This window comes from Myotis lucifugus, unplaced genomic scaffold, assembly GCF_000147115.1.
Source record: "Myotis lucifugus unplaced genomic scaffold, Myoluc2.0 scaffold_0, whole genome shotgun sequence".
NCBI classification, from domain to species: Eukaryota; Metazoa; Chordata; class Mammalia; order Chiroptera; family Vespertilionidae; genus Myotis; species Myotis lucifugus.
This window is the reverse complement of record NW_005871048.1, coordinates 15,975,631-15,996,788: the sequence shown is the minus strand read 5'-3', so window position 1 is coordinate 15,996,788 and position 21,158 is coordinate 15,975,631.

Genomic DNA, 21,158 nt, shown 5'->3' with positions numbered 1-21,158 from the left:
TCAGAGATGGAAACATGTTACGGTTGAACCATTACTTTGAATCTCAATCAAATAAGAAGACAGGCAGCCATCTGCCCCAGCAAAATTAACTCCTAAATATCTGTTCGCAACAAACTAAATCCAGCCTCTCCTCATGTAGCTCTGATGAATATAGAAGCTCAGAGGAACCAGCAGATTTACACCATCCTCCCTTCTTCCCTCATGTTCTCTCCCATCCTTCTTCCCTTCTCCCTCACATACACCCTTTCTTGTGGTTTGAAACAAGTCCTATATCAGTATATCCCTATGGTTTCTTTTTTACCCCAAAGCAGATGTTCCATGAATATAATTATTGATGTATTTTAAATGTATATTCATCAGATGTTATTTTGGGAAGACCAGAAGTCATCCACAAGATTAAACGTAAGGTAAAAGAGAAAATTATAAATAAAATAAAACCCAATTGTAAAGAACAGAGAAAAAAACCAAATAGCTGAAATTTTTTAATTATAGCAATTAAGAAATAAATTTCATGGAATTTCCTGACAACCAAAACAAAACAAACAGAAGGAGGAGGAGGAGCAAAACAAAACAAACAGAAGGAGGAGGAGGAAGAGGAGGAGGAAGAGGAGAAAAAAGGCAATCAATTTAAAAGGTTAGGGGGATAAAGTGATTCTAGAACTTTGTTTTCTAAGATGAAACATGAAAGTCGTTCTAGAACTTTGTTTTCTAAGATGAAACATGAAAGTCGTGGCCGTGGCTCTCAACTGGATGGAATTTTGTCCCCAGTGGACACTTAACAATGTTTGCAGACATTTTTGATTGTCACACTGACATCTAGTAGTAGAGGCCAGGGTGCTGCTAAATAAACATCCTGCAATGCACAGGACAGAATTATCTGGCCCAAAATATCAATGATGCCATGGTTGAGAAACCCTGAGTTATGGGCCTGTCTGAATTTCCTTCCAAGAAAAGTGGATGATTTTCTTTAACTAGATAAATTTTAAAGGGACAATGAAAGACAAAAAAATAAAAATGCTTTTTAATTACTTCCCTAGGTTAACATGTTTGACATACTGCTTACATAGAAAAACAATATAGAGGATCAACAAACCAAGAGTTGGGTTTTTTAAACCATCCTCTGATGAGATTTACCAAGAAAACAAAATCAACCATTTTAGGAATACAAAAGTAGATATCAATGACTAAAAAAAAAGGACAGGGACCAGGAAAGTAATAACTAAACACTATGAATTTTATGGTAATACTTTGAAAACAAATAGAATTAAAACAAACAAAATTGACAAATTCCTAGAGAAAATATAACTTGCTAAAGCTGAGAAAATACAGCAGAAATGAAAGAGAGACAACCCACTGACTCTTGTACACATTAAAAGGAAAACAAGGAAAAATAATAGTAACTTTATACCAATAAATTTCCAAAATCAACAAATTTGTTTAAAGACAAACTACAAATGTTCAGTTGAAGAAATAGATAAGCTGAATAAGAATACATTTATTAAATAAAGTGAACCTGCAGTTAGAAACCTTCTCACAAAGAAAACTACAGGCCCAGATGGTTTCACTGGTGAATTCTACCTAACAATGAGGGACAAAATAGCAATGGTATTACATATTTTTCTAGAACATAGGAAGTAGGAAATGCTTCTCAAAACATTTTATGAGACCAGCATTACACTAACCCCAAAACCACATGAGAATATTTTAAGAAAACGACCAATCAATATTACTCAAGAATATAAATACAAAAACTCTTGCCATAATATTAGCAAATTGAATTCACCAATATGTAAAAAAGATAATAAATCATGAACAAATGGGTTTTATCCAAGGACAGCAAAGTTGGTTCAACAATAAAATTTTTAAAAAGTAATGAACTGTTATCAACTGACTGAAAAAGAAATCCATATCATCTCCCCATCGAATGCAGAAAAATATTTGACAAAATTTAGTATCTCCTGATGATAAAAACTCAACACATTGGAAAAGAAGAGAATCTTCTCAACTGATAAAGGCCATTTATGAAACATCTATAGCTAACACATTTAATGATTAAAAAATAAATATTTTGCTCCTAAAATTGGCAATGAGGCAAGAATATCTACTCTCACGATTTTTATTCATCATTGCACTGGAGGTCATAGCCAGAAAATATTGTAAGAAAAAGAAATGAAAGTAATAAAATCTAAGAAGAACAAAGTAAAAACATTTTTTATTTGCAGCAACATAACCTTCCATGTAAAATACTAGTACAATAAAGAATTACAAAAAAGCTACTAGAGCTCAATAAGTGATCTTAGCAAGGTCACCAGATAAAAGGTCAACATACAAAATCAATCTGATTCTACCAGTATATACTAGCAACAAACAATTGAGAGAGCTGAAATTCCACAAATCCACTTAAAATAGTATGAAAAACTTAGGGATAAATATTTGGGATAAATTTATCAAAAGGTAAGACCTTTACACTAAAAAATACAAGTTATCATTGACAGAAATTAATGGAAAGAGACACCATACTCATGGATTGAAAGATTCAAGATTAGGATTTTAATTCCCCTCAGATGACCTATAGATTTGATATAATGTCAATCAAAATACCAGCAGGCCACTTTTAGTATTGCTTACTTGATTCTATAATTTATGTGTAAAGGCAATGACCTAGAATAGCCAAAATCTTGAAAATGAAAAAGAAAAAAGAATTACATTACCTAATTTAATAAAAAGCTACAATAATCTAAACAGCATGGTATTTGCATAAACATTGACATATGATTTAGATTAATAAAAACAAATTGTGATTCCAAGACAGATCCACATATAGCATATATGATCAATTGATTCTTGACTGAGTGCCAGAATAAATATCTCCATGCAAAATATGAGTCTTTGCTATTGCCTCTCACCATAAAAAATTAACTCCAAATGGGTCATAGGCCTAAATATAAAAAGTGAAATTATAAAACTTCCAAAAGAAAACACAGGAGAAAAATCTTTTTGACCTTAGGCAAATAACTTTTAGAGTACAAAAAACACAAACCATTAAAAAATGATGAATTAGACTTTCTCAAAATCAAAAAATATATATATTCTTTGAAAGACAAGTGGTAGATTGGGTAAAAATAAAAAAAAATTGAATCAACATTTTACAAAAGAAAAATTATAAATAGCTAATAAGCACATAAAAAAGATGCTCAGTGTTATTGTCACGTAAATAAAAATTAAAACCTCACAGTGGATACCACTGCACAGCCAACAGAATGTCTAAACTTATAAAGTTTGACATTGCCACCACCTGTCAGGATGTTGAACAATTGGAAAACATATTGTTGGCAGGAATGCAAAATGGCATAGAAAACATTTTGGTCTTTTAAATTTAAACATATATCTAGCATGTGTCCCAGAAAATGCACTTCTAGATATTTACCCCATAGAAATGAAAGCAAAAGACCACACAAAACCCTGTTTGCAAAAGCCTCATGCTAAGTGAAAAAGGCCAAATACAAAAAGACTTTGTATTGAAGGAGTGATGTCACCAGATGGTGACATAGGTCATTCATGACTTTGCTCCCCCTCACGAGAACAACTAACAACTCCTCATGAACAAGACACCACCGAGAGACCCTAAAACACGGGGGTGAGGCTGAGGCACCCCCTGCACCACAGAGACCAGACAGACTGTGTTAGACGGGCAAGAAGAGCAGCTACACACTAACTGCCCTGTCCCACCCACAGGCCAGTGCAGCACCACGCTAAGAGGTCTCCCTCGAGCATATGATTCCTCCAGTGGAGAAAGAGAGTCTAGGTGGACATTTAGCTCCCCCAGCATTGCAGGTTGCATGTTAGGAGCCCCCACTCCGGTGTTGCCCCTTGGGGATTGCAGGGGAATCTGCAGGGGTTGGTCACTGGGAAAATGTGAAACACAAGGGATAGGAGCTTGCTTGGCAGACCAGGTTCCTACCTGCAGCATCCAAGCAGCAGTCCCAGCCAGCAGCTTTGCTCATCAGCAGAGCCAAGACAGTGATGCGGTGTGACCAGGGAACTCAGTGGGGTGCAGGTCTGCCTGGTCTGCTCCGGCCATGGTAGGAGCTTATCGCTGCATATAGCTCCCAGCCCCTCCGTACCAGCGAGCCTGGCCAGAACACCTGACGCTGCATAGCCTGGCAACACTCACACAGACAGTACAGCCAGCAGAGCTGACCATCCCCAGAGCAAAACAGCAGTACCATTTAGGCGGGGAATTTGGGGAGGGGATCAGCTTGAGTCAAGACCACAAAGAGCCTTACCAGACTTGGAGGGTTCCCTTGCGTCACACAGTCAGGAGAGCTCATTGATAGCCCGGCCCACTGCTGAGTGGAATTCTAGGCCTCTCCCCACCACAAAGCCTGATCGGCAACACCTGGAAAACCTCTTGGAGCTGGACTTTCTGACCTTCACTGGCAGGAGACCTAATTCATAGCCCTGCCCACTGCTGGGGGTAGCTCCTGGCCCCTCTTGACAAGAAGGCCTGGCCAGAGCACCTGGAAGCTGCATAGCCCTGCAGCACTCAGGCAGAGAGCACAGCCGGCAGAGCTGACCACGCCCACAGCAACACCAGTGGCCCCATTAGGCCAGGGAACTTGGGGAGGGGGTCGGCCTGAGTCAAAACCACAAGCAGCCTTACCAGGCTTGGAGGGCTCCCTTGCTTCAGGCAGACAGGAGGGATTATGTGGGGCGTGGCTACAGTGTTTGGACAGGTTCAAGCCTTGGACCAATGAGAGGGCACAGTCCTCTCATTGCCACGTGCAAGTCCCAGCTTGGAGGGCAGAGCCCTCCCAGCACAATTACAGCCAACAGCTATAGTTGTGAGCTTGAACCTATGGTCCAAACACGTGGCCTCACGTGCCTGAGTGATGTGGGCTTGATAGAGTGCAGGTGCATATAGTTGAGTAGGATTGAAACCCACGAGAATGCTGTAGACATCTGATCACGCCCTTACTTTGCCTCGTGGCATCTGCTATAAAATAAAGACATGGCTTGTGGGCATGGTCGCTGTCTCTCCATCAGAGAAGCAGCGTCCCCCCAAGACCCAGCTTTCATTCTCTTGTCTGTCTTTTCTAAGCCTTTCAGTCGCCCCCACTCAGGTTCACCCTTGGCCGAGCCAGCGCAGCACAGGATAATTGATAGCCTGGCTCACTGCTGAGTGTAGCTCCTGATCCCTCCTGACCAGAGAGCTGGCTAGAACGCCTGGAAGCTGCATAGCTCAGCAGCACTTGAGCAGAGAGTACAGTAGGTAGAGCTGACCATCCACAGAGCAAAACAAAGGCAATGTTGACCCAGGGAACTTGGGGCACAGGTTGGCTTGAGTCAAGACCACAAAGAGCTTTACCAGCCTTTTAGCTGGTTCGCCCACTCTGTCCTGGCAGGGAAACTAATTCATAGTCCTGTCCATTGCTGGTGAATTCAACTGAACATTTAAAGAAGTATTAATGTCAATTCTTCTCAAACACTTCCAAAAAGTTGAAGAAAACATTCCCAACTTATTTCATGAAGCAAGCATTACCCTGATATCAAAGCCAAAAAAGACACCACCAGAAAGGAGAACTATGGGCCAAAATCCCTCATGAATATAGATACTAAAATTCTCAAATTACCAGCAAACTAAATTTAGCAGCCAACTAAAAGAATCATTCACCATTATTATATGGGATTTATTCATGTAATGCAAAGGTGGTTCAACATATGTAAACAATTAATGTAATACAACACATTAATAGAAAAAAATCATGTAATTATCTCAATTGATTTTTTAAAGAGCACTTGACCAAATTCAGCATATATAATAATTAAAAAGTCAGCTAATAGACATGAAAAAATGCTCAACGTCACTAATTATCAGAGAAATGCAAATTAAATCCACAATAAGATATCCCCTCACCCTTTCAGAATGGCTGTCATCAATAATAAACAAGTATAAGTTATTTTGAAATACATTAAAAAATAGATAAACTGATGGAAGGGTAGAAGGATGGAAAAATACAGTTATGTAATAAAACAAGTATAGAAGAGCATTAATTGTAAAATAGGGGTGATGAGCATATGGTTGATCCTCCAGCTGTTAAAAATCTTCCAACTTTGCTGTTTGTTTGAAATTGGTGATAATAAATGCCTTTTAAAAAGCAAGATGCAGAACTGTGTATATAGCACGCTGTCTTTTATTTAAGAAACAAACTGAATAAAAATATATATTTATCATTTGCTATTTTTGTCTAGAAAAAACACAGGAAAGATAAATGGGGATAGATGGGACATGTCATGTATACTTTTAAATGTTGTTTTGCTCTTTGAATCATGTAAATATAGAACCTATTCAAAACAATTAAAAATTTTAAAAAACAGTTTGCCCTTGGAAGGAATCCAGGCTGAGGGGACCTAGTGACCAGCTCTTCATTTCTCCTGTCCTCTCATGTTTGAAATCCTTTCATTCCAAGATCTTTGGGAGAAAAGAGAAAAGGCAGATGGTTGAGCTTCTTGGAGGTTTGCCTTGAAACTCCGAAATAGTGAGATTTCTGTCTTAGCCACACCTTTATCCTCCTACACACACTCACATACACTCCCTCACGCTCAGTCCCATATACCAGAACACACACTAGCCCACACTCACTTTCACAATAACCCCAAGGAAGCATCTTGAGTGTCCCCGTGGCCTCCTTCCCCTCCACACACACCCCAGTTCCTCTCCCCCTCTGGCTTCCTCTCCTTAGAGCAAGACAGCAATGGTGGGGAGCATGTGTCTTCAAGAAACACCCATCCCCCCCCCAAAAAAAAAAACCCACCTCATTCAGATTTTCAGGCAAGAATCCTCCCTGAGAGGTGCTGCTGTGAAATGTTTTGCTCAGAACGGTGAATGAGATGTAGTGATAACGTGAGTCTGGGGCAGAGGATCACTTGCTTGTACCAGGGGTTTCCTAAGGCTCAGCAATGGAAGGTTCACACTTTCCCACCCCCTCAAAAGCCACGGTCGAGTCCAGCAGCTAAGCCTCAAAATGCCAGAGAAAACTGAACACCCAGAGGACACTGAACTCAAGGACAGTCACGTTCTATGCAGGTGGCTTCCTCGCAGTGCCCTGTGGTCTACCAGACGCCTGTGGCAAATCAGTACACCAGAGGGGAAAGAAATTCACAAGATGGTAAAATATTTGGAGAGCTGAGAAAGAAGGTATTTTTCCCAGGGAGATGGAGTGCTTGGGAAGACTGATTACACTGGGGAAAGGCCAGGGAAGGACGAAGACATGGAGCCTGTAGCTAAAAATTAGCACCATGAACAGCAGCCAAGAAAACCCAACTGATTATGCGGCCTCTAAAAGAGAAGCATCAAAGGAGAGATTAAATTTGAGCTGCGAATTTTAAATCACGGATGGGCTGTCTGTCTTTATCAGCTCACATCACTAATGAAATCCGAACCTCCTGGAAAGCGGGGAGGGGAATACAGAAATAGAAAGGATGTCAGGAAAAGGCTGGGTTGCGAAACTAGTGTCCGGGGAGAGGGGAGGTGTTGAGTTAATCAGGTGGGCCTGGCGGGGACGTTCCGCTTCCCCTCCCAGGAGAGGAGCCTCAGCTCTAGGAGAGCCAGAGCCCCTGCGGGGCCCATCTGGGGAAGAAAAATCACTGGAGGGAAGAAAAGGGATTAAAGAATGAAAACCAATATAATGGGGGCTGCTCTGGAGATCATTTTGCATCACCCGCTGGCCTCGGGTGAGAGGGACAAGCTCTCTGCAGTGCCCAGACTGCACACAGGGAGGGGCAGGCACACTTCAGGGCCCGGGTTTGGGTCCTCTCCGGCTGTCAGGCTCGGGTTTGCCTGTAGAGGGCGCGCCGCCCTGCCCTATGTGGGGCTGGGAAGGCACTGGCTCTCAAGAAAGCACTGCCCAGGCTTAGGGACTCCTGTTCTCCCCACCTTTGGGAGCAAGGAGTTCTCATCTGCACCAGAAGCCGCAACTATTCCTGCCTCTGCCAGTGAAGACACTGCTTAGTGAGGCTCAGCAGCCTCATAGCCCCAGGGAGTGGTTATGTGTCCACTTTTTGGGCTTGAGAACAGCCATAGGATGTCCTTAGAGATGCTGCAGGGACCTCCCCTGGTGGAACCAGAAAATAAACCAAAGGAATGGAAGAGTCTGGAAGAACCCTACCAGGCTTGCTCTACCGAGCCTCCTTTCTACCTCCCACGCTGGCCAGCTCTGGGCAAAATTGTTTGGGGGTGTGGGGTGGGGGAGTGCTCAGCAGCCTTTCACTCTCTTAAACCCTCCCCCTGAGCTCTAGAAGCCAGTCACTCAGATTCTTTCTCTGTCTTGGCAATGTATTCCATTAGGGGCAGTTCTGCTCCCAATTTTCACCTCAACATAAATGATTTCAGGTAGAACTACATAAGCTTCAGCATCAAACTAATCTGAGTTCAAGTCCTGATTGCACCGCACACCATGAAGCACTGAGAAAATGCCGGTCTCTGTGAGCCTTGGGCCCTCCATCTGCCAAATAAAGACAATACTACACCCCCCCCCCCCCCCCCCGTTGATGTGCACTTAAATCAGGAGCAATGTCTGTAAAGGTGCCTAACGCATCAGGAAGTGAAGTGCTTTTCCTCCATAAATGTTCCCGTTCCTGGTCCTCCACTTTCTCCTGAGATCTCAGCTTCAAAATGCATGTGAATATAATAGCGACTTTCAAACAAAACCCACAGTTGCATTGTATTTCAATTAGATTTTTAATGTTTTGAGTTTGAATGAGTTTAGGTAGGCTCTATCCTCTCTGAGTCTCCAGCACTCATTTTATTAAGCTCCTTTACCTGACTAACCCTAGGGCACCTCTCATTTCCTCATCTCAGATCTTGGTCTATGACCACTTCAGCTTGGGTTGCTGTGAGGCCTTTGCCTTTGTGAAGGCTGAGAATCATCCTTCAATATATGTTACTAGAGGCCCAGTGCACAAAATTCCTGCATGGGTAGGGTCCCTAGGCCTGGCCAGTGATCAGGGCCGATCTGTGGGGCAACTGGCAGGGCGATGGAGGGGGGGGGAGGGCCCCCACTGGCACCCGCCTTGGCCAGCCTGGTGCCACCTGCTCACCAGCCCTGCCCTCCGCCACTGCGGTTCGTTGCCTCCCTCTGCGGGGCGACCGGTGGAGTGATGGGAGCCCCCCCCCACCCCCCACTGGCACCCACCTGGCTGGCCTGGGGCCTGTGGGCTGGGGGCAGCTCCTGTGTTGAGTGTCTGCCCCCTGGTGGTCAGTGCGAGTCATAGCCACCAGTTGTTCCACTGGTCGATTTGCATATTAGGCTTTTATTATATAGGATGAACCTTAGTTACCCTTTGTGGGTTCCCTTCCCACGTAAGGCAAGTACAGAAATCTCTTCCTCTGTGTGGCCCACAAGTTCCTGTCCAGCCTCTGTTAGAATTTCTCTCTCAACACAGAGGCCACCTCGAACACGAGTGTGGTCACGAGCAGGTGTGGGGACCTCACCAGTAGTCAGCTAGCCCATCCTTGTGTGATCTGAAGTCAGCCTCCTATAATATTGCTCTCCCGTTCTGGTCCAAGCCTCTAGAGTAAAATGGAATTAGCCCTTCAAGCACTAGAAGACTGGATTGCCAAACACAGGGGTCCTTAGATGTTTCAGTTCTCAGTGTCCTCAGTGTCCCAGGAATTGTATACATAGCACCTCTAGGCTAAAAGAAATTCCAGGCAGTTCCATTTAATGAGTAGTAACTGCCAACCAACTTAATAGGCATTTACTAGTATTTCTCACAACTTAGTAGCTTGACAAAAAGAACACACATAAATAGAAATAAATAATATTTGATTTTGTTCATATATAACCACAATTTCTTACTAATGGGATGTGTGCCTATTGGGCGCCGCACAGATGACCAAACCTTGGAGTCAGTTTGGACTTCACCACTCTCATTTCCTGTTCAACACTGACTTTTCTTCAGTATTTGCTTTTTATTGCAGCAACCACTGAAAATCCAGCTTCACAAAGATAGGATGTCATCAAATAGAATTTAGCATGATCTAGTGTAGAAACTTAAACTACATGGAGTTAGGAATTCACATGATGTCCTTCAGATGTTTCCTTCAAAGTTTTAAAGTGTCCTGAGGGTGCCTGTGAATTTCTGTGGTACCTTGGGGTGCCTCAGTGCACAATTTGGGAGCCACAGTCCTGGTCCTAAGTATTTAGTTACTGGAAGTCGACCTGGGTTCAAATCTCATCAGTTTCCACATCTATAAAACTGGTAAAAATATGGTGCCTACTTCATATGGGTCTTGTGAAAATTAAATATTATACAATTTTAAATGTCTAGCACAGGATCTTTGTGTTAGTTTTCTATTGTTGCATAACAAATTGCCATAAGCTTAGAGGCTTTAAACAACACACATTTGTCTCAGAATTGCCGTCAGTAGACATGGCTTGGCTGAGTCCTTTGCTCCTGGGGTTTACCAGGCTACAATCCAGGTGCTGGCCTGGGCCACGCTGTCATCAGAGACTCGAATGGAGAAAGATTGTCTTCCAAGCCCCCTCAGTTTGGTGGCAGCATTCATCTCCTTATAACTATAAGACTGAGGTCCTGTTTATTGCTGGCCATTGCCCAGGGCCTGCTTTCAGCAGTCTAGGCCTCCCACAGCTTCTTGTCATGCGGAACTGCCTGTGCCAACAGCTTGCTTCCTCAAGGCCAGAGGGAGAATGTCTCTTTCCAGTCTTCAAAGACAGAGTCTTTTATAATGAAACATAATCATGGGAATGGCATTTGCCATGTAAAGTAAACTAATCAAAGCAGTGATATCCCATCACTTTTTGCCATATTCTGTTGAACAGAAGAAAGTCCCAGGTTCCACCCAGACCCAAGAGAAGGTTCTCATAAAAGGGCATGACTCACTGGGAGTCACCTTAGGTTATGTTTGCCACAGCCCTGGAAATAGTATCATGTCCCCCTTCTCTTCTCCGGGCTAAATATGCCCAAGTGCACACCAGCTGTGACCTGTGTGGCACGTTCAGAATTCCTGGCTCTACCCTCTGCTGATGCCAGAGACCTTTGACCTTGGGAGGAAACCTGGTGGGGAGGAGGGGGTAACACTCCCTTTGTTGTGTACAGCTGGGTCCCATAGGAGTGGTGGATGACACAGTGGAGGCGCTTTTTACTTTAATTTACTCACCCTTCCACTCATTTAATAAATTAGCATTAAACAATTTCTATGAGCCAGGCCCTGATCTGGCCCTGAACCACCTATTTGGACACGGACTCTACCACTTGCATCCATTCAAATGGTACTTTCACCACATTTTCTAACCTGTGGCTCCTTCAAGGTCAGGGAATTGCCACACCCTGGAGAGAGCTGGGCTCATCCATTTCATACAGACGAGGTCCAGAGCCGTCGGCCCTGGGAGAAAGAGAGGACAGTGGCAGAGGCGGGTGACCCAGAGGAAGGAAGCAGGACTAGGTCAGGTACTTGAGTGCCAGGCATCTGTCCCATTGTGTGTTTCTAAAGGTCTCCAGAGCTCAGTTTCTTCATCTTCATAAAGAAGGGGCCGTTTGAACCAATGAATAACACTGAACTTCCCACCACTGAAGACCCACTTTCTTATCCCAAAACACACACTTTGAAAGATGGTGTCTATCCAAATCAACTGCACATATTTAAAAAATAGTCATTGTTTTTCTCATGAAATCAATAGCATTATACCTGAGTGGAACATCGGCAATTCATGCTGATAGCAGACCCAGAGAGCAGGGGGTATCCAACTGAGTGCAGGACATTTAGAAACTGAAAAATGCTCACAGCACCCGATACTACCACTGTGACCTTTCAAGCATGAAGGGGCTCAGCCTACCAATATTTTCTCAAAGTGGCATATGAACCACAGGGTAATCCTGGAGATGGTGTAGGTGGTACATCATTTTTAGAGGTATGTATTATTTTAATATGCAGTAATAAAAAAATTATAACTAGCCTATCAAACCAATGAGATAATATCCTTTTAGAATAAACTAAATGAAAAAAATGTTTACAGAGTAAATAAATACTTATCCAGGTGGTATGTGGCTATGGCAACACGGTGAGGGTCATATGCAAACGACCGGCATTTGGGGAACCTTGGCTTCCCTCACCCCAAATGCTGTCTGAATGTATTTCCTTTCTCAGGCCACCCCCACCGACGACCCCAGTTCCTCCAGGCTTCTACAATGAATAGGGCTCTTAAACACATCGGGAAAAGGGTGCCCAGGACAGCCAAACTGGCCAACCAGCACTGTGATTTCTGTCTTGCACTGCTGATCAGCTATTCTATGAGCCCCAGCCTTCTCATCTCCATAATTTGCTGTCAAGTATCAGACTGCAAATCAAACATGTCAATGGTCAGGGATGTTTTGTCTTGAGATTTTAAAAATAATGATATCATTCTCACTAATGTTAAACGAAGCTGTTCCACTCAGAAGCACATGAAGAGCTGCACCAGTGTGCTGCCTGGATGCTACTCCTCGCCCTCCTCGGGGTGATGCATTAAGACGCCTGCTTTAAAAATCTTTTTCTTTGTATTCCCCAGAATGTTTCCTGGCAAGAAGTTGACAATAAAAAAAAGTGCAAAATAAGCCTAGATCCTTGACACTGGCGATTACCAGGGGACTAAATGAGATCTCTGTCCGGGCACATCCTCAGGCCCCTCGTCAGCTCAGCACTGTGGACCGAGAACCCTGCCAGACGCTCTTGATTTATTTGTGCTCACTACATTCCTCAGAAGCACATTTTAAAAGGGAGGACATTGGTATTTTTATACCTCTTATGGATGGGATACTTTCTCCCTATCCATAATCGTTTGGAAATGCTTCTTTAGGAATCCAGACGATGAGGTAAAGAATAAATCTTTCTTTCAGCCTTGGAGTTTCTGGGAGAGGAAGAATGAATGAGCCTCGCGGCAAGGCCAGCAGCGCAAAAACGCCATCTCACGTGTCCAGCGGGCCCTGCTGCACCTCTGCCCTGTGCACCCCTCTACGAGGCGAGAGCCGGGGAGCAGGGATGCTCACGTCTGCTCATCCCAAACGTCGCCTGGGGTGGGGGTAGGGGCTGCGGGATTCACTTTGTCAAAAGGCAAATACACTGATAATGGTTTGTAGGATGGTTACAATTGACATTTTATTTATTTTAAAAATATATATATATACTCCTGGTGTGAGAAAAATAGAATGGGAGCAGGAAAGCCACTCGCCTTAGTTCCCTGAAAGAGTTTGAACAATTTTACCTCTTCCAGCGGTGACTGTCATGCTGGAAACTTCCCCATTCCCTTTTCTCTCTGACTCTGCCCTCCGAGGACCTGCTTTCGCCCTGCAATAACCCTGGCCTCTCTTATCTGTCTGTCTCCGAACCTGACTCAGCTCCTGGGCTCACCGCTGCTTCTTTGCCCATGGCCTCCACACCCTCAGGGGGTTCAGAGCCCAGCTCACAGGGGAAATATTTACAACACCTGGGAAGAGGGAGAAGAGAGGTGTTGGAGGAGGAAGTGATTGACGCAATTTTTCCTTGGGAGCCTGTCCTTTAAGTTGAAATGTTGGGGAACATAATCACCTTATGAACCTGTTTTAAACTCTGTTATGCCGGTCATGACAATAGTAGCCACTGGAATGTCTCCCAGCATTATAGCTTGAGATAAATTTCAAAAAACAACCTGCCTAATGCCTCATTCATCCCCAAAGCAATTCTAGCACAGGGCACACTCAAAGACCTGCCATATTTACAGGACAATCTTGACAGTGATAGGGGATGCTCTTTGTAACAAAGCTGAGATCATAGGAACATCGTAGGCATGCTGGGAGGTACAGTCACTAGTTCTAACACACTGAGGCCCTGCTGGACTTTGCCTTCCTGCTTGTCTCATTCAGAGCCCTTCTTATGCAACGAATTAACTTTGTGATGTTGAACTTGTACAAATTGAGATTTATTTAGGGTGCATGCAATGCACTGAGGATGGAGAGGGGTAGACTTCCAGAAAATATATCTAATAAGGCAAAGAGTTGCAAAAAGCGATGCTCACTAGAAATGAACTCTATGGAAAAGCATTGCAATATAATTCTGAGCCAGAAATGTGACTCTGCTGAAATGCAGCAATGGGTCCTATAAACTGCTTCCCTTTCATTATCTTTCAGCCCAAGGGCAGCCACCTTGGGCTACTTTGCTCAGTTGATTTTAAAGGCAGTGGGCTCTTCCTAAGGCTCCATGAGGCTGGCTGGTGGGGATGGGGAATCGGGGGACCAAAGCTGGTGAGGAGAGTGATTGGCCTGGCACGTGAGAAATAAGCTTCCTCAGCTGCAGCCCCTGAGCAAGCAAGACATCCTCTACGGCAGAGGTCACAGCTCAAGACTAAATCACATCTCGGGAGGACTGGGGCATCAGCTCCAGTTTAAACTTCGTCCCTGGAGGGACAAGTTCCACCTGGGGATAATTAGAGGGCCTGTGGGCAACCCAAGGCTCCAGTGAGATAAATGATTACAGAGTCATGGTTAGTAGGTGAGAATGGGAGATTTGGGGCACACAGTCTCTCTCAGTGAAATGGTCCTCAACAAATATAGCCCATCCAGTGGGATCAATTTAGATGCCTATATGTATTTCTTTTTAAGAATACCTACCACAAAGCCAGCATTACTCTGATACCAAAACCAGACAAGAAAAGCAAATTATAGGCCAATATATATGATGAACATAGATGTAAAAATCCTCAACAAAATGTTAGAAAACCAGATTTAACAATCAATTCAACAATACAATAAAATACTATTCAAAGCAATATAAAGATTCAATACAATTCCTATAAATATTTTGACAGAAATAGAAAAAAATCCTAAAATTTTTATGAAACCACAGAAGACACTGAATAGCCAAAGTAATTTTGTGAAAGACGAACACAGTGAGAGGCATCACACTCCCTGATGTCAAACTATAATTCAAAGCTATAGTAATCAAAACAGTATGGTATCGGCATAAAAACAGACACATGGGTCGATGGAACAGAATAAAAAGCCCAGAAATAAACTCACACATATATGATCAATTAGTTTATGAAAAAGGAGCCAATAATATACAATGGGGAAAGGATAGGCTCTCTTTAATAAATGGTATTAGAAAAACTGTTCAGCCACATGCAAAAGAATGACACTGGACCACTAGCTTAACTCATACACAAAAATAACTCAAAATGGATTAAAGACTGGAATGTAAGACATGAAACTCCTAGGAGAAAACACAGGCATTAATCTCCTTGATACCAATCTTGGAAATTATTTTTTGTGTGTATTTGACACCAAATGTAAAGGCAAGACTAGCAAAAATAAACAAGTGGGGCTACATCAAACTAAAAAACTTCAGCACAGCAAAAGAAACCAAAAAATGAACAGGCAAACTACAAAATGGAAGAAAATACCTGCAAACCATGTATCTGATAAGGGGTTAATATCCAAGATATATAAAAAACTCATAAAACTCAATTAGCAAATAAATAAATAAATGAATAAAATACAATTAACAATGATCAGAGGATCCGAATAAACATTTTCCAAATTAAGACATACAGATGGCCAGCAGACACAAAAAGATGCTCAACTTCACTAATCATCAGGAAAATGAAATCAAACCCACAATTAGATATTACCTCACATCGTTAGAATGGCTATTATCAAAAACACAAGACATAACAAATGTTGGCAAGGATGTAAAGAACAGAGAACCTTCATGCACTGTTGGTGGGAATGTGAATTGGTGCAGCCGCTATGGAAAAAAGTAAGGCGGTTCCTTAAAATATTATTAATAGAACTACTATATGATCCAGTATTTCCACATCTGGGTATATATATCCAAATAAAACAAAAACATTAACTTGAAAAGACATATGCACCCCCATTTGTGTTGCAGCATTATTTACAATAGTCAAGATATGGAAACAAGTTACATGTCCATCAGTGAATGAATGGATAAAGAATGTGTGACACACACACGCAGGAATGTCACTCAGCCATAAAAAGAATAAAATTGTGCCATTTGCAGCAGCATAGATGGACTTTGAGTACATTATGCTCAGTGAAATAAGAAAAAGACAAATCCTGTATGATCTCACTTACGTAGGGGGATCTAAAACCAAAACAGATTGGTGACAGTCAGATGCCAGGGTCAGGAGGGCTGGTTGAAATGTGTGAATGAGGTCGAAAGGTACAAACTTTCAGTTATAAAATAAATAAGTTATAGTTAATAATACTGTATTGAATATTTTAAAGTTGCTAAGAGAGTTGTTCTCAAAAGTTTTCATCACAAGAAAAAAAACTTGTTAACTGTATGGTGCTTGGAGTGCGGGTGAATTTCCCGCCAAAATATAAGATGGCTCTGTCTTTTGGTTTTGTTCCATCCACCAAAAGGGTGGATTACAAACAAATATTTGGTAATACGCAGTTACAATCGGCCCGAGTTTACACGTTTCCCGCACTCCATTGAATATTTTAAAGTTGCTAAGAGAGTTGTTCTCAAAAGTTTTCATCACAAGAAAAAAAAAACTTGTTAACTGTATGGTGTTAATATTAACTAGACTTCTTGTGGTGACCATTTTAATATATGCAAATATTGAATCATTATGTTGTACACCTGAAACAAATATAATGTTACATGTCAATTATACCTCAATAAAAATTATACCTCATAGCAACAGTAGTAGACAGAGTGACAGCTTGCACCTATTCTGCAAACCCCAATTCCCACAGAGCGACATGACTAGGACCAAGTACTGCCTGCATGTGTAGTGGGGTGCCTTATAGGAAAGGAGCCCTTAGGTAAGAAAGTCCCCATCTCATACAAGAATTTCTGGAAAACCTGCCCATCGTCCTTTCCAGAGAGAATCCGTTGTTACCCTGGATGTAAGCACATCTGCTCTGGGGAGGAGGGAGATGTCTGAAACATGAGAGACATCGCTGTCTTCCCAAGGCTGCGTGCCTCCCGCAAACATTCTCGAAAACATAGTCCAAATCAAACTGGCTTCATTGCTAGATGTTCAGAAACTTGAGCGATTTGTGGAGAGTTGTCTCGCAATACATATGCCAACACTGATACACTCGTGACTGGGAGAGGAAGGAGCTGAGCAAGTTATTATCGGATGCTGTAGTTTTTCTTTTCAGCCAAGTGCCAAGTAAGATGATTTGCCAAGAGAAAAGGGTGCTGTGGCTGGAGATGGGTTTTTTCCAAAGGCGACTGAGAATGGGGAAGCACCCAAGGAAAGCCTGAGAGGCATCTTGCTACGGCCCAGAGAAGGCTGTTCCAGATTCAAGGGCCAACTAAGGTTGGTGACCAGGAATGTGGTGCATTGAGAGGGCTCTGGATGGGGCAGTAGCAAAGCCCTCAGACTGGAAGATGGATGAAGGGATGGTGATTGCAGGACAAGCACAAGGGAGTTTAGGGCAAAAGTTAGAGAAGTGAAGGACTTTGCACCTGGTGGCACACGGGGGTGGAGGTGGAGTGGAGAAAGCTTGCAAATGGAACTTGCAAGGGGAATAAGGGGATTGGTATTGTCAAACACCTGCTGCTCCATCAGGGAAAGTCGGAAGAAAGCTCAGACCAAGAGAAGAAAATAAACCAGATGAGAGTTAATGCCCTGGGAAGCTATCCAGGGTCAACATGAGGCTGACATGTCTGGATTAGGGGTGAGGGAGAAAGCTGGAAGGACTCAAGGCTACGATCAAGGGAATCAGTTTCTTAACAGCACGAGTCTTCTGAACTATAAACACAGAATACCGTACATTCATGCAGGATTTCTTACCTGGCAATTCCATGTATTCCTCTCTTTGGGTCTGAAAAGGTGCCTGCAGGCCTAGCGATGCTCTGTACTCGGCCTCTGGGCCCCTCTCAGTCTGTCCCGGCCCACCCTGCCCACGCCGCTGGTCCGCTGGGCCACACCCGGCTCCTAGAGCGGCTCTGCGGCCAAGAGGTCCTGCGTTCACACATGCCCCCGGTTTATGCTGCTTTTCTGGTCTCCGCCAGCGTGGACCTCGGGGAGGGGCGGGGACAACGCTGCAGGGCTCCCACCTGCTCCGCCAGCACCGACCCACCAATCACTTGCCCTCCTGGCTCCCGCTCTCACGCAGGCTCAGAGGTGGGAAGCTTGGCCCTTGCCTTTCACATATTTTTTACATTCCTTGATTACCTTCAGGGCCAGGTTTTTGAAACTTAGAACTTTCTTTTCTGCATTTCTGCTTAATAACCTTTCTCTGAGAAGACTCCCAAGTGGTTCAGCCGCCATCTGGCTGGGGGGGAGGGGCAGGTGTAAGAGGAAATCCAGAGGGAGGTGGGGAGAAGCATCCAGCAATATGGAATTTATTATTTTATTCCAGTAAAACATCCAACCACACGGCCCAATGTCTGGCATCTAGCAGCCAGGGTAACTCTAGGCCAGCGGTTCTCAAACTGTGGGTCGCGACCCCTTTGGCGGTCAAACGACCCTTTCACAGGGGTCGCCTAAGACCATCCTGCATATCAGATATTTACATTAAGATTCATAACAGTAGCAACATTACAGTTATGAAGTAGCAACGAAAATAATTTTATGGTTGGGTCACAACATGAGCAACTGTATTTAAAGGGCCAGAAGGTTTAGAACCACTGCTCTAGGCCCTTCTCCCCAGCTCCCCCTCAGCTGAATTTCTTTCCAGAAGTAACATAATCTCTCTCTCCGCAGCTGTGCTCCCACCATGGCTCTTACAGCTAGTGGCTGCCCTGCCGCCGCCTCTCCCTTCGAGGCTGCCTGGGGGCTCTGCTCAGCCACTCACAGAGGAATACACAGCAGCTGGGAAACGCTTTTCTCTATCAGGTCTCAGTACCGCCACCAGAGTTCCTGACTTGGCCATCAATCATGTATAATTACCACTAAATTCTGAGCTCAAGGTCTTATGTGGGTCCCCCGAATAAATGTGAACAAAGCCGATCTCAAGATGAATCAAACCCGACTGCCTTTGCTGAGTACGTCGGCTGGTTAATGTCATTAGGCGCCTTTCGGAATGAATGATCCCAGTCGGAATCCAATTGTGAGCTGAGAACAAAGCCCGTCCAGTCCCTGGGGCCTCCCCAGTGGGCAGCCCGGACTGCTCTGGCTGGAATAGCCCTTCTCGAAGATTTCATTTGTGAATCCAATATTTCCTCTTTAGAATTCTCCATCAGTTATGAAATGCTGAGATGTAAGTTTTTCATATAGCACAGGTTCAAAATTTGAGACTAAGTTAATTTCTTTGAAGATCATTATTATTGCTCTGTATCAGCAAATCTTCCAACTCGACCTTTAAGCCGAGTACGGTTTCCTTGCTGATGAAATAACCTGGTGCCCACGCAGCCAGGAAGAAATGGGAGTAGGAGGGAAGCAAAAGTCTGAACATTTACCGCCAGACGAGAAAGCGCACGGTGCCACCAGGAGCCACGGATGTGGTGTTAGAAATCAGAGCCTGAGGTTGAGCTAGAGCTTCAGTTTATGAAGGGCTTTCTTGAATGTCGTGGCATTTGCTTTGTGGGTTTACTCTGGCATTAGTACGGAGTTTTGGTGGAGAGAGAGAGAGTTGGGCTGGGGCCAGAGCCTGGGGTCCCCTCTTAGCTGTGCCACGAATTAGTTGCTGACAGGCGCAGAGGGCCTGGGTGCTGATCCCGCCGAGGAGGGTGCACTGCCCTCTCCTGAGAAGCCAGGGGAAGTGGTGGTAGCTGGGTCACGCCCTCTTGATGGCCTTGGAAACTTTCAAGAAGATTTCGTTCAGGCCCCGTTATTCCTCAGAGGAGACCATGAGGGCCGGGAGCCTGACCGGGGTGAGCTCCCCACCTGGCCGCCCTCAGCAGACCATGTGATGCGCCCCCTGCCCTCACCATACCGCCTGCCCTGGCCTCGTACTGTGAGTACACAGTGAAGACGGAGGAAAGGAAGCAGGATTCTTTCCAACAGCTGCAGGAAGGGTTCCCTCAACATCAGTGCATTCAGATGGGACCCTCCCGGCAGCTTTGGAAAGTCCCATCCTGTCAGCCACTGACACACCCAGGAACACGAGGTCTGACACGTGCTCAGAGGCTCTGCCGGGCTGGGCTGCTCCCAACAGCCCACGTGGGCCTCTTCAGCAGCCCATGCCTGGGGCTGGGGTTCAGCCTGACACGCACAGTCTCAGAGCTGTTTCTCCCCTCGGTGGCCAGGAGAGTCTACGCTGTTATTTAGTTTTTGCTTTTGTGAGGTTTTCGGTTTTGTTTTGAAAGCCGCCTCCTGATTGTGTAGGTAAGAAAGGCCCCTGACGTAGGGCAGGTGAGGGTCCCCCTGAGGCAGGACTGTGAAACCACCTCTCACCACCATCAACCTTGTAGGGTTAACATGTGCATCAAAAACCCCACGTGCAGCAGCTTAAACAAAATAGAAGTTTATTCCAAGCCCACACTTAGGCTTGGAATTCATGAGGTGGCCCAGAGCTTGCCTGGGCCTCAGCGGGCAGGGCCCGTTCTCTCTGTCTCACTGCTCAGCTGTGTGGCTTCCATCCCCAAGGCCACCTCCTGGTCTCAGACGGTTGCCCTGGCTCTAGCTGCCAGGTTCACAGCGCAGCCAGAGAGAAGGGAGGAGAGAGAGGATGCGGGCACGCTCTCTTTCCCTAACGATGATTCTCAGCACCAGCACACACCACTTTTGCCTACGACTGTTGGCTAGAGCCCTGTCACATGGCCAGGCCAGCTTCGGAAGGGTGGGGAATATAGTCTTTTATTCTGGGGATCCGATGCCTGGCTCCACAATGGGGGCTTCTATTATTAAAGGAGAAGGAGGAATGGGTACTTTTGAGGACACCCACCAGTGTCTGCCACACAGCCTCTGTTCCATTCCCCTCCACACACCTATTTTTACATGACACATTAAATTACTTTTCATCTTATTCTGTGCTCAAATCCATCCCAGAGGTTGTTGCCACCAGACTCTAAAACTTCAGATTAATTTGGATCAAAATCTCCTGAAACTTCCCTCAGGGGCCAGCTTTGCATTTCCTACCGAAAACCACTGGCCTTTCTTAATCATGCAATAGTATTAGCATCCGAGTTCCTAACTCCTTCACACACACACACACACACACACACACACACGGGTTCCTGAATTCTTGTTTTTCTATTC